Consider the following 10536-nt stretch of genomic DNA (forward strand, 5'->3'; position numbering starts at 1 on the left):
AAAACAGAAATGTGGGGGCACAGCTAGGCAGGGATGGCTGGGAGAAAGGAGCCGAAATGGGGGCACAGGACCATTGGGGCACAAAGGCGAGCTGGGGGAGGGGCAGTAGGCAGAGGGATCTGAGCTGGGCCGAGAGCCACTGGGAGGCAGAGCTGTCCAGGGTGTTGCTGGGGTGAAGAGAAAGGAAAGGGCAGAGCTGAGCAGGGAGTTGCTGGGGATGCAGAGGGGAAGGGGCCAAGATGGGCACAGGAGTACTGGGGGCAGAGCCGTGCAGAGTTAACGGGCGTAGCAGACAGGGGAAGGAGGTTGGCAGGGGCACATCCAGGCAGGCGAGGGATGAGCTGCCACTGACCATGGGGCCCTCTGATTGAGGGGTGGTGGTGGGAGTTTCCCTGGGTGGGGGGCTTCTGGCACTGTCTGAGGAAGAGGAACAGAGGGCCCGGGGCAAAATAGATGTAAAAAAAAAAATAAAAAAGGGGATGGTGCTTGGTCCTGCTAAGAGGGCAGGGGACTGGACTAGAAGACCTCTCAAGATCCCTCCCAGTTCTATGAGATGTGTTATCTCTAATTCCTGTCAGCCGGCCTGCTTGGGAATATTTAAATGTTTTAGCTTGTTTGCCCTCTAGTGGCTGGTTCAAGAAGCGATACCCTAATACTTACAGGTAAAGGTGGTTTGCTTTCCTGGAGCAGTCTGTGTTTCTTGAAGCAAAAAGCTCTTAATTTTACTGCTGCTGGTACATGTGCTGTTAAATTGACTAATGTGAGTTCCATACATGTACAGCAACTGCCTTTATATGATGTGGACAGAGGATGGATCAGAGATCATGGTGGCACTGAGGTGTATATAAAAGCCTTGACTGTCCCCAGGGAGCCTGTGAATGACAATGTGGGGCACTTGTCCAGATCTAACTCACCTCCCTCAAGAAACTCACCTCTTTGTTTATCCAAGAATATGCAGCTTTGTTTTTCAGGTGAGAATTATTTCTGAAATGAGCTTGTCATTTTGATAATGATTTGCACCTGAGGAGTGTTTCTTTTTCCCCCAGAAGCAATATTTCATTAGAGTGTTGTAAAGAATGTGTAAAATCATCTCCAAAAACATGCCAGAACAGCAACCATTAAAATCTAGGTTTTTGCCTGATGGGTTTAGATTACACAGGTTTAAGCAAGGTTTGCACAATATGCATTGAAACTGCATGTCTCAGGGTAAATGACCTTCAGAAGAGAGGAGGAGTTATTAGGTTTTGGGTCTCTTTTAGAAGGATGATTATATTTTAACCAAACCATTTTGCTGATGCTAATTTCCTATCTAGTGTGTGTGCAGCAGAAGTTTTTGTGGATTTGGTAAGAACTGTCTTGGACCTGGCTATTCTATTTGTTTGTGTCAACAACTCTCTTCTAGTGCTTTTAGTTAGTTCATGGGCCTGGGGGCTGTTCACATAGTGGGGAAGGGCCGAATACATAAAGGGTCTGTAATCTCTACCTAACCACCTGGAGCACTTTGCAAGACTTACAAGCCAACGTCTCCATTCCAGTTTAGACTTTCTTGACCTATTTCAACTGATAAGTGAAGGTCTGACTAATGATCGTGTGCCTATCAGGAATTGAAATGACCTCTGAGGAAAGGCTATGGGGCGATTGGATAGCAGCCTTCAACTTTTTGAAAAGGGGTTCTAAACAGAGTGACAGATGGCAGAACAAGGAACAATGGTCTGAGATTAAAGTAGGGAAGGTCTAGTTTGGATATGAGAAAAAAAACTATTTTATTACAAGGGTGGTGAAGCACTGTAAAGCATCATCTGGAGAGGTGGACTCTCCATCCCCAGAGGTTTTTAAGTCCCAGCTTGACAAAGTCGTGGCTGGGATGACTTAGTTAGGGTTGATCCTGCTTTGGGCAGGATTCAATGACCTCCTGAGGTCTGTTCCAGCCTTAGGATTCAATGATTCTGTGATTGATTCTCTGACAATATCAGTTAAGATAGCTAACGATAGAAGTAGCTTTTCCAAATCCACACAACACTTCTGAAACTTCAGAACGCAGCCTGAAGTCAACATAGATATTCAGGAGACGGATGTTAATATCCCTGCTCAATTTAATTTTAAATCTTGAGGAAACATCTGGAGATGATTCTAGTCCATCTTTATGTACTATCCATGTGAACACCATTTGAACACCAAATGCTAGCCATTACACATAGAACTTACCCGCACCCACCTTGGAGACATGACTGAGCAGAAGTGAATCAAAGAGATACTGTTCCTGAAAATCTGCTATATATACTTTAAAATAGTGTGAAATTGTAGTTCCGTATGCATTTTTGGTGCATTTGGTAAAAAAGCAAGCAAAGTCCTGTTGACAATGTCATTACTAAGAGGACAGCTTATCTTCTCGTTTTTTCCTGAGAGCTGCAAGACATTCTGACACTGCTTGGGATCCTAATCCCTATGCTCCTTCTATGATCACTTGGTTTGTTAAATATGGGACAATCTTACTACTCGAAGGAATAAAAATAATTATTATAGTGCTATGTGAGCTCCTCAGAAATTGTTGCTGTACATGATTTCCCTGGTACTATATATGACATCCTGGCCCCACTGAAGTCAATGGGAATTTTACCATTGACTTTTGTAGAAAGAGCAAAAAATTCCTATCCTACATCTTTTTTACGGAATAATTTCAGATTGCTCTATAAGTGCATATTTTATCAGTTATCTGTGTGTGTTACTTTTCACATCATAATTTAAAAAGGTTTTCTTCTGAGACCATATCATATTTTGATTAGTACATGGCTTAGTGAATATTTGTGAAAAACCTATTAAAATTAGAATAGACAATTTTAAAATAATCTCAAAAGTCAGTATATGAAAATATACAAAATGAAATGCAGGCTTAAGCAGTCTTCCTGATAAGAATCAAAGATAAGAGGGGGACAGACCCGACTCCCCCTCCACACACCTATTGAGCTGGAGGGAAACCACATTTCATCACCATTTTGTTTTTACATTTACATTACTTGCCAAGAAGGCCTTAAACACACCCTGCTACATGTGTTGGCAACACACAGCAACTGTCACTGCTGCTCTTAAGCAATGAATGCATTTTGATTGCCTGTAGCTGACATATGCTTCCCACAATGAATCAGTCGGGGAGGAGTCAGCCTGAGAACTAGAGAGAGAAGTAGCACTGAGACAACTGAAGCAAAGTTAAGTTTCTTGTATATGTGTGTTCGTGCGTGATCTCTTTGTTTTGTCACCTCTTTATAAATAGGAATAATCTGCAGGGAATGGTTTGTGTCTTTTTGTTTCTGATGCAAATGGTCATTGTGTGGTTGGAGTGCTCTGCTTGGTGGTACTGGCAGATGGGATGTATCTGTGTACGAATTTCTGCTTCTCCTGTTTGACAGTGATGAGAGCTCAACAATTGCACTAAGGATTAAGCTGTGCAAATCCCTGCTCACTCAGGGTGCAGCTAAGCTACCCAATATTGGGCACATAATTTAACATTGGTAAAGCTGCATTTGGTAGTTAGCAGAGGCTGTGCCATAAACAGTGTCAGTGTGTCCGTTTTTGTGAGTATGCAGGTAATCTATTGGGTTTTGTGTCTTTTATCTGGGGTTTATAAGGAGATCATAGGCTGGGAGAACTGGGCAATAATCTTTAGTGCTGCATCTACACTAGCAAGCTCTTTCGGAAAATCAGGCCCTTTTGTGAAAGAACATATGGCGCACCCACATACAAAATGCACTCTTCCAATCCGAAATCGAAAGAATGAGGGTCTTCCTCTGGAAGCTCTCTTCTGCTCCTGGATCAGGAAGAGTGTCTCCTTTCCAAAGCTTCTTTAGAAAAGCAGCATATGTAGACACTCTGCCTCTGTGGGCCCTTTTGTTCAAAAAAGGTAGTCCTCATGGCACTGCATTTTTCAATCCTTGGCCCAGTCTTTTGCAACAGCAGAGGCTGTGGGGATGTTCTCTATCAAAACAGCTGATTGAGCTTTCAAGACGCGTTTTTTTGTGTGTGTGGACGCGCTCTTTTGAAAGTAGATCTTCCAGAAGAGGTTTTCTGGGAGATTATCTTTTGAAAGATTGCTGTAGTGTAGACATGGCTAGGAGAGCCCTGGTTTTGGGCTTCTGCAACATTTTGATGAGGGTTCCTTTTTAGAAATACTTAGTGTCCCAGATAGAAGGGGATCTTTCAGATTCCTACCGCATGGGGTTTTATGGCAAAGCGATGAGAGTTCTGCTAAGAGCCTTGATGATTCTGTCAGTCTGGGTACTGTGTGCATCTCTCAGAATTATCTAACTGACAGCCTGGGTCCAGAACTGGTACTGCTTAGGTACTAGCTGATCCATCAGCCTGCTGCAGAATGAAGTCTTAGAGGGGTAGCCATGTTAGTCTGTATCTTCACAAAACAAAGCTGCAAAGACAGCTGTCCATTCCCACCCTGGGACAGTGCAAAGAATGTGTCAGAGACTGAGGGTCAGTTCCCTGATCTGCCTGATTCAGGCCACACAGCTGAAATACAGACCTCCTATACCCGTGTGAGTGCCCTAAGCACTTGGCTATTCTGCAGTAGTCGTTCTTTCCGTTGTTTATTTCCACGCACACAAACTTCAGCAGCTCTTGGTTTCATTCTTCGTTGTAATTTCAAGACCACAAAACTTTTCAAGGACTGGAAATTTTGTTTCCCAGCTACCCAATTCCACCTGCTTTGTAGGACACGCTTACCCACAGTTTAGTTTGTTTCAGAATGTGCCTGTGCCTTTTACTTCTAGGGCCAACACTTATGGCTTGGCTCGTGTGTAAATGAACAGATTTTCAGGAGGACAGTCCATTCAAAATAGGGTGTGCATACACATAGGCAACGTCTGCACAAGCACCTTTTCCCAGCAAAACAGGGCTTTTTTTCTGGAAAAAAACACAGAGCACCTACATGGCAAATGCACTTTGTCAACAGTTGGTTGACAAAACTTGGCACATCTGCTGGCAGCGTATACCTCTCCCCATTCAGGCATAGCGCCCCTCTCGACAGTTTCTTGTCAACAATATAGCTGTTTAGACGCTCCAGGTCCCTTTTATCAACAGACAGGGCTTTCAGTTCACCAGGCAGCCCTATTTGCAGAGCTTCCTGTCAGCCATTCTGTTGAGAGAGGGCTGGGCAGCCTGGATGCTCTCTGTCGATGGAGCAAATTGCTCTTTCAATCTGCTTTTGTGTGTAGACACAATTCATCAACAAGTTTTGCTGGGAAATCCCTTCTGACAGTCACTTCTGTTGACAGATGCTTCTCGTGTAGACATAGGCATAATGAATACCAGCTTCACTCACTGTGCTGGTGTTAGTGTCCTCACACAAAATGAATGCGTCCACTCTTCCTTGGATGGCCTGTCCTGTGAATTCCTAGAAAGCATCTTCAGCTTCTGGATAAAACCTAGGAGGAGAATTGTCCCAGGGCTGGCCATGAGGTGATTTTTATTTGTTAAACCATAGTTGTGGTCTCTCCCCATGGATGGCAGATAATGTAGACATGGGAAGGCATTGCCTTCTCAAAACTGCCTACACTCCCCAGCTACCCAAGAAGGCTGGGAAGGTGGCATGGCAGCCTCAGCCCTCCAGGTGGCCAGGAAGCATTGGGCTGGGGCTGGGTGGGAGTTTTGTTTAGGGCTGCTGAAGGGACAAGCCTTTGAGAGGAAGGGGTGGGACTAGCCTTCCATAGCTGAGCCTTCGCCCACCTCCCACACCTCTCCCTGTGTTTGTGGGATTTTTTTTGGTGGTTCGATTTTCTTAATATGACTTGTTTCAATCAATGCTCTGTTTGTCTAACAAATAAAATTCAGTGCATTCTAGCTGTGTTATTAAGATAATTCTTCCTGATTCTGTGTGTGCTTGGTTAAAGAATGCTGTTTTCTGTGCCAATGGTCCAAGTAATATTAGTTTACGTTAGTATTATGCAAATGTAATTGTGAGACTTTTTATCCACATACAGGAAAATGTGAATCAACTGAATAGCACAGCCTCACCCAGAAGGAATTACTTAATTCAATGAGGGCATTCATGGGGGGGCTTGTTTGCTTGCTTTCAGACTCACATTCTTGAGTCCTTGTTCCTGAACCTGGCAGGAGTGATGGCAGTTTAGTACCTTTGTACTCTGTATATGATTTAAAAGGTAGTCAAGAGAAGTGCATTGAAGGTTCCAACATGGCAGCAACGCCAAACAGTAATAAGATGAGCATTAAGGAAAATCTCAGCCTTCAGGGGAGGAGTAATTCAGCCTTCTTAATCTCTGTGGCTGGGTTCCACAGGTAGACAGAAAGAACCTCGGACATCAGCAGAACCTTGCAAGCTCTACTAAACTCCCATAGAGAAGGAAAGAGGGTCTGCTCCTTGGTAATCACTGTATAATTAAGCTAACAGACCACTGAAGAGTTAAGAATATCAATGCCCATCACAGGATTCTGTTATTGTACCCTTGCTGGTTGTGCTGGTTTGGAATGATTGTTAGGGCTGACCAGGAATTTTTGAGTAAAAATTGTCTGAAAATTTGTCGAGTCAAGAGAGAGACCCCAAAATAACCAATAGGCCAGTGGTTTGGGTGCTCATTTGGGCTGTGAGAGACACTGCCACCCCATTCGAAGCAGGGGCTTGAAACTCTGTTTCCTAGATATGGTTGCCAAGTTCCTAATGGCAGAAAACTGAAAACCTTTGCCTGGTGCTGCTCCTTCTCCAGGGTCCCCTCCCCTCACGAGTAAAGCCCTTTCCCTGTTCACTCCCCCACCACCCCGCTGGTCTCTTGCTCTGCCCCATCCTCGCTCATTTTCAGCAGACTAGATTAGAGGGTTGGGATACATTAGGGGTGTCCTTGAGGACTCTAGCTGGATATTTGGGCCCTGGAGTGAGGTTGAGGAGAGGGAGTTGAGTGTGGGAGGAGGCTCCAGACTAGAGCTGAGGGTTATAAGCCATTGCCAAAGGTTGGGCCATTGTGGTTTTACAACTCTTTTGTTCCTGGTGGCTCAGGAACATATTGAAGCAATAGCACATTTGGAACGTTATCTTGATATTTGTAAGTATTTCTTTTAAACCTTAGATTATGGGGAAACTGTGTTTCACAACTCCCACAACTTACTGGGGTGACTTTGTCAAGCCCTAATCACCACCTAGTGTTGTCATCTCTCAGGAGTCTTGCAATATTTGGTGCTTTGCTTCTTGTATCAAGAAATTGCAGAAGAATATCATCTTTGGTTTAAAAAAAGGGAATTTTCAGCCTTCCGTGCTTATGGAGAAAAGCTTGAAAACATAAACTGAGTGCACACCAGGGCTCAGAAATGAGGCGGCAAATAAAAAATCCACTTAAAAAAAATCTCATGCATTTAAGGACATTGTTACATCATCAGGGGGGTCGACTCAAGATTTTGGAGCTTCTGTGGGTCACACTGTAAACTCTTGGTTTTTTAGAGCCAGAGCAGGAGCCACCCTTGCTTGGCTGCACTGGGATAGGTGTTCACAAGTAGGCTGTCCTCATGCAGTTGCACCACGGCCTCCAATAAAAGCAGTCCTGGTGCTAGGGAGAACACAAATAGGGGCAGAAAAGGGGAAGGTGTAGGGCCTTGGCCCCACATCTCCCCACATGGGCTAGCACAGCCAGGCTAGTGCACTGTGGGGGCACAACGTACTACATGCTGCTGGAGCTGGTCAGTCACCTCGAGTGCTCTGCAGATCCGTACTGCCCAGCATGTAGGTCTGTGCCATAAATGGCAGAGCAGCATGGTGGGTGGGTGTAAGAGGCAAAAGGGAGGCAATGCCTCCCCTGGTTCTTTGTACTCAGCCTTCCCCTTCTTCCTGCCCCTATTCTGATTGTTCTGAGGGCTCCAACAACACGCTACTTATTGCAGCTTGCAGACTGCTGACTCCTCCCACCAAGTCAATCCGTGAAAAGTCTTCCAGCCTGTAGCATAACACTGAACCTGTGAAAGAGCCAATTAAGTGATAATGAAACCATTTAATAGGCACGTGCCAACTCTGAATGGACTGACGAAACCAGTTGTACATTAATAGGTTTACAGGGTCTGTGCTTAAAATTTGCCCTAAACATATTCCATTAGTTTGTGGCTCACAATTATGAAATCACATCTGTAAAATAATCCTTGTATAGCTATTTAGCTGCACAATCTGAGCATTCAGCTTTGGCCTTAAGTGCTTGGATCCTCAGACATAGTTTTTTAAAATAAATTCTTCAGAAGACCACATTTACCTAAAATACATATTTTAATTTTAATTATTCCTGTATAAAATTTGCTTCCAAAGTCTTCGTGTCCATTCTGTCCATCCCTACTCTCCTTTTGCCCACTGTTGAAGAGGGCTCTTAAAGGAACAAGATACCTTTCCTTCCAGGTAGCTGGACAGATGAGTTTCCCTTTTACTTCTGGCTAGTTGATGAACTAATTTTAAGACAACCCTCCACCAAAATCAGTACCTTGTTAATATATTAAATTGTTTGGCATGCCTACAATTTTTTTAAATGTATTTTAACATAACCATAACATAAAATGAGTGCTCCTTTTCCTAAAAGCAATGAAGTTTGTTATGAACATGCTAAACAGCTCTGGCTGATTAATTTAAAATAATGTCTTTGTTTCAGTGAGTTTAAATATGTACTAATCTGGTATGATTACTTTATGAAGGCTTAAGTGTATCTTTAAAATAGAAAATCAGCTTAGAAATACCGATGAAGAAAATGTAAAACACATATCACTTATTCATTATATTTAATATTGTATTCAGCAGAACAACTGATTTGCCCTACAGCAATTTTTTTTCAAATAGATCTGTGATGAATTTCAGGGTATATAAAAAAAAAAAGCCCGTGTGATTGACTTTTTAAGTTCTTTAATTTAAGTAAGTTCTGCATGTACAGTCTTCACAATCAGGCATGCTAAGGAAAAAGAAAGAAAGAAAGAAATTTTAGGAGAGTGGGGTTTTTTACCCAAATGTGATTTGCTACAATTGGAAACAGGGATATGGTGAGCAGAGAGAAGAGTGATGAAGTGGGGCAGGGATGAGACAGTGGGGGAGGTGGTAGGACTTGGGAAGAGCAGGGTTTGAGTAGCGGCAGAGCCACAGGCTGGGGAGCTTGCTTCCCCAAGCAGCAGCTTCGTTCTCCACCCGTGTAGAGCCAGCTGGTTCTTTCAACAGAAATACTTTTTGGCCACGTCTACACTAGCAAGTTCTTTCTGAAAATCCAGCTGTTTTACAAAAGAACATGCAGAGCTCCCACACACAAAACGTGCACTTTCGATCTGAAATCGAAAGAGCGCATCTCTTCTTCCTGAAACCCTCTCCCACTCCCAGATCAGGAAGTCCACCTTCTTTCGAAAGCATCTTTTGGGAAAAAAAGTGTGTGTAGACACTCCTTGGGCCCTTTTTTTGTAGTTGTAGCTTTTCAGACCCAAACACAAATGTTCACATACAAACTTATCTTAATTTTTTTCTTTTTCTTTTTGATGAAAAATTTCAAAGCAGTTTAAAAAAAAATAGTTAAGAGCCACCACCCAGTCTTCGAGTGTTTTAGGAAACAGTAAAGGCACTCTGGACAACCTGGAAGCATACAACAAGCTGGGATGAGATGAGTTTGTGATGAGTGATATAGCATTGTACTGCATGGCGGGTTCTATTTCATACATGTCTTAACCTGCAAACTTTTTTCAGCTGAATAATGCTGTTTTCTTTTTTTAATTACATCTTCCTCTTCCAATCACTCTCATGTACCTGTCAGTGTAGGCACCTGGTATGTAAAGTACTAGACACGCAATGTCTGGTCAGTTATGTCCATGTCTTTGGCCCCACTGATAAATCACATGATCTGGAAAAAAAAGCTATTTTCTGAGGGTTTTTTTTTTGTAGGAAAGAGAAGGGCTGTTGGGCTATTTGATAGCTACATTTATGCAGGAAAACTCTGCAAAACACTGAGTCTTCCATTGTGAGCTGAATGATACAATATATTTATTTGCATTGATCTACAGTCAGGGATTCCTACCTCCAGAAGCCCTGTAATAAGCATATCTTATCCTCAGTCCTCAAGCTTCACCTTAGCCCAAGTATCACTGTTGATCCCAATGTTGGCATCATAGACGGATTCCTGCAGAGAGCTGGTCCAATAAGAATATAAGAACATAAGAATGTTCACACTGGGTCAGACCAAAGGTCCATCTAGCCCAGTATCCTGTCCCCCAATAGTGGCCAGTGCCAGGTGTCCCACAGGAATGGACAGAACAGGGAATCATCAAGTGATCCCTCTCCTGTCATTCATTCCCATCTTCTGACAATCAGAGGCTTGGGACACCATTCCTACCCATTCTGGCTAATAGCCATTGATGGACCTAACCTCCATAAATTTATCTAGCTCTTTTTTGAACCCTAGTAGAGTCCTGGCCCTCACAACATCCTCTGGCAAGGCGGTCCATAGGTAGACTGCATTGTGTGAAGAAAAACTTCCTTTCATTTGTTTTAAACCTGCTATCTATTAAGTTTGTTTGATGACCCCTAGT

Source organism: Carettochelys insculpta, chromosome 7, assembly GCF_033958435.1.
Source record: "Carettochelys insculpta isolate YL-2023 chromosome 7, ASM3395843v1, whole genome shotgun sequence".
Taxonomy (NCBI): Eukaryota; Metazoa; Chordata; order Testudines; family Carettochelyidae; genus Carettochelys; species Carettochelys insculpta.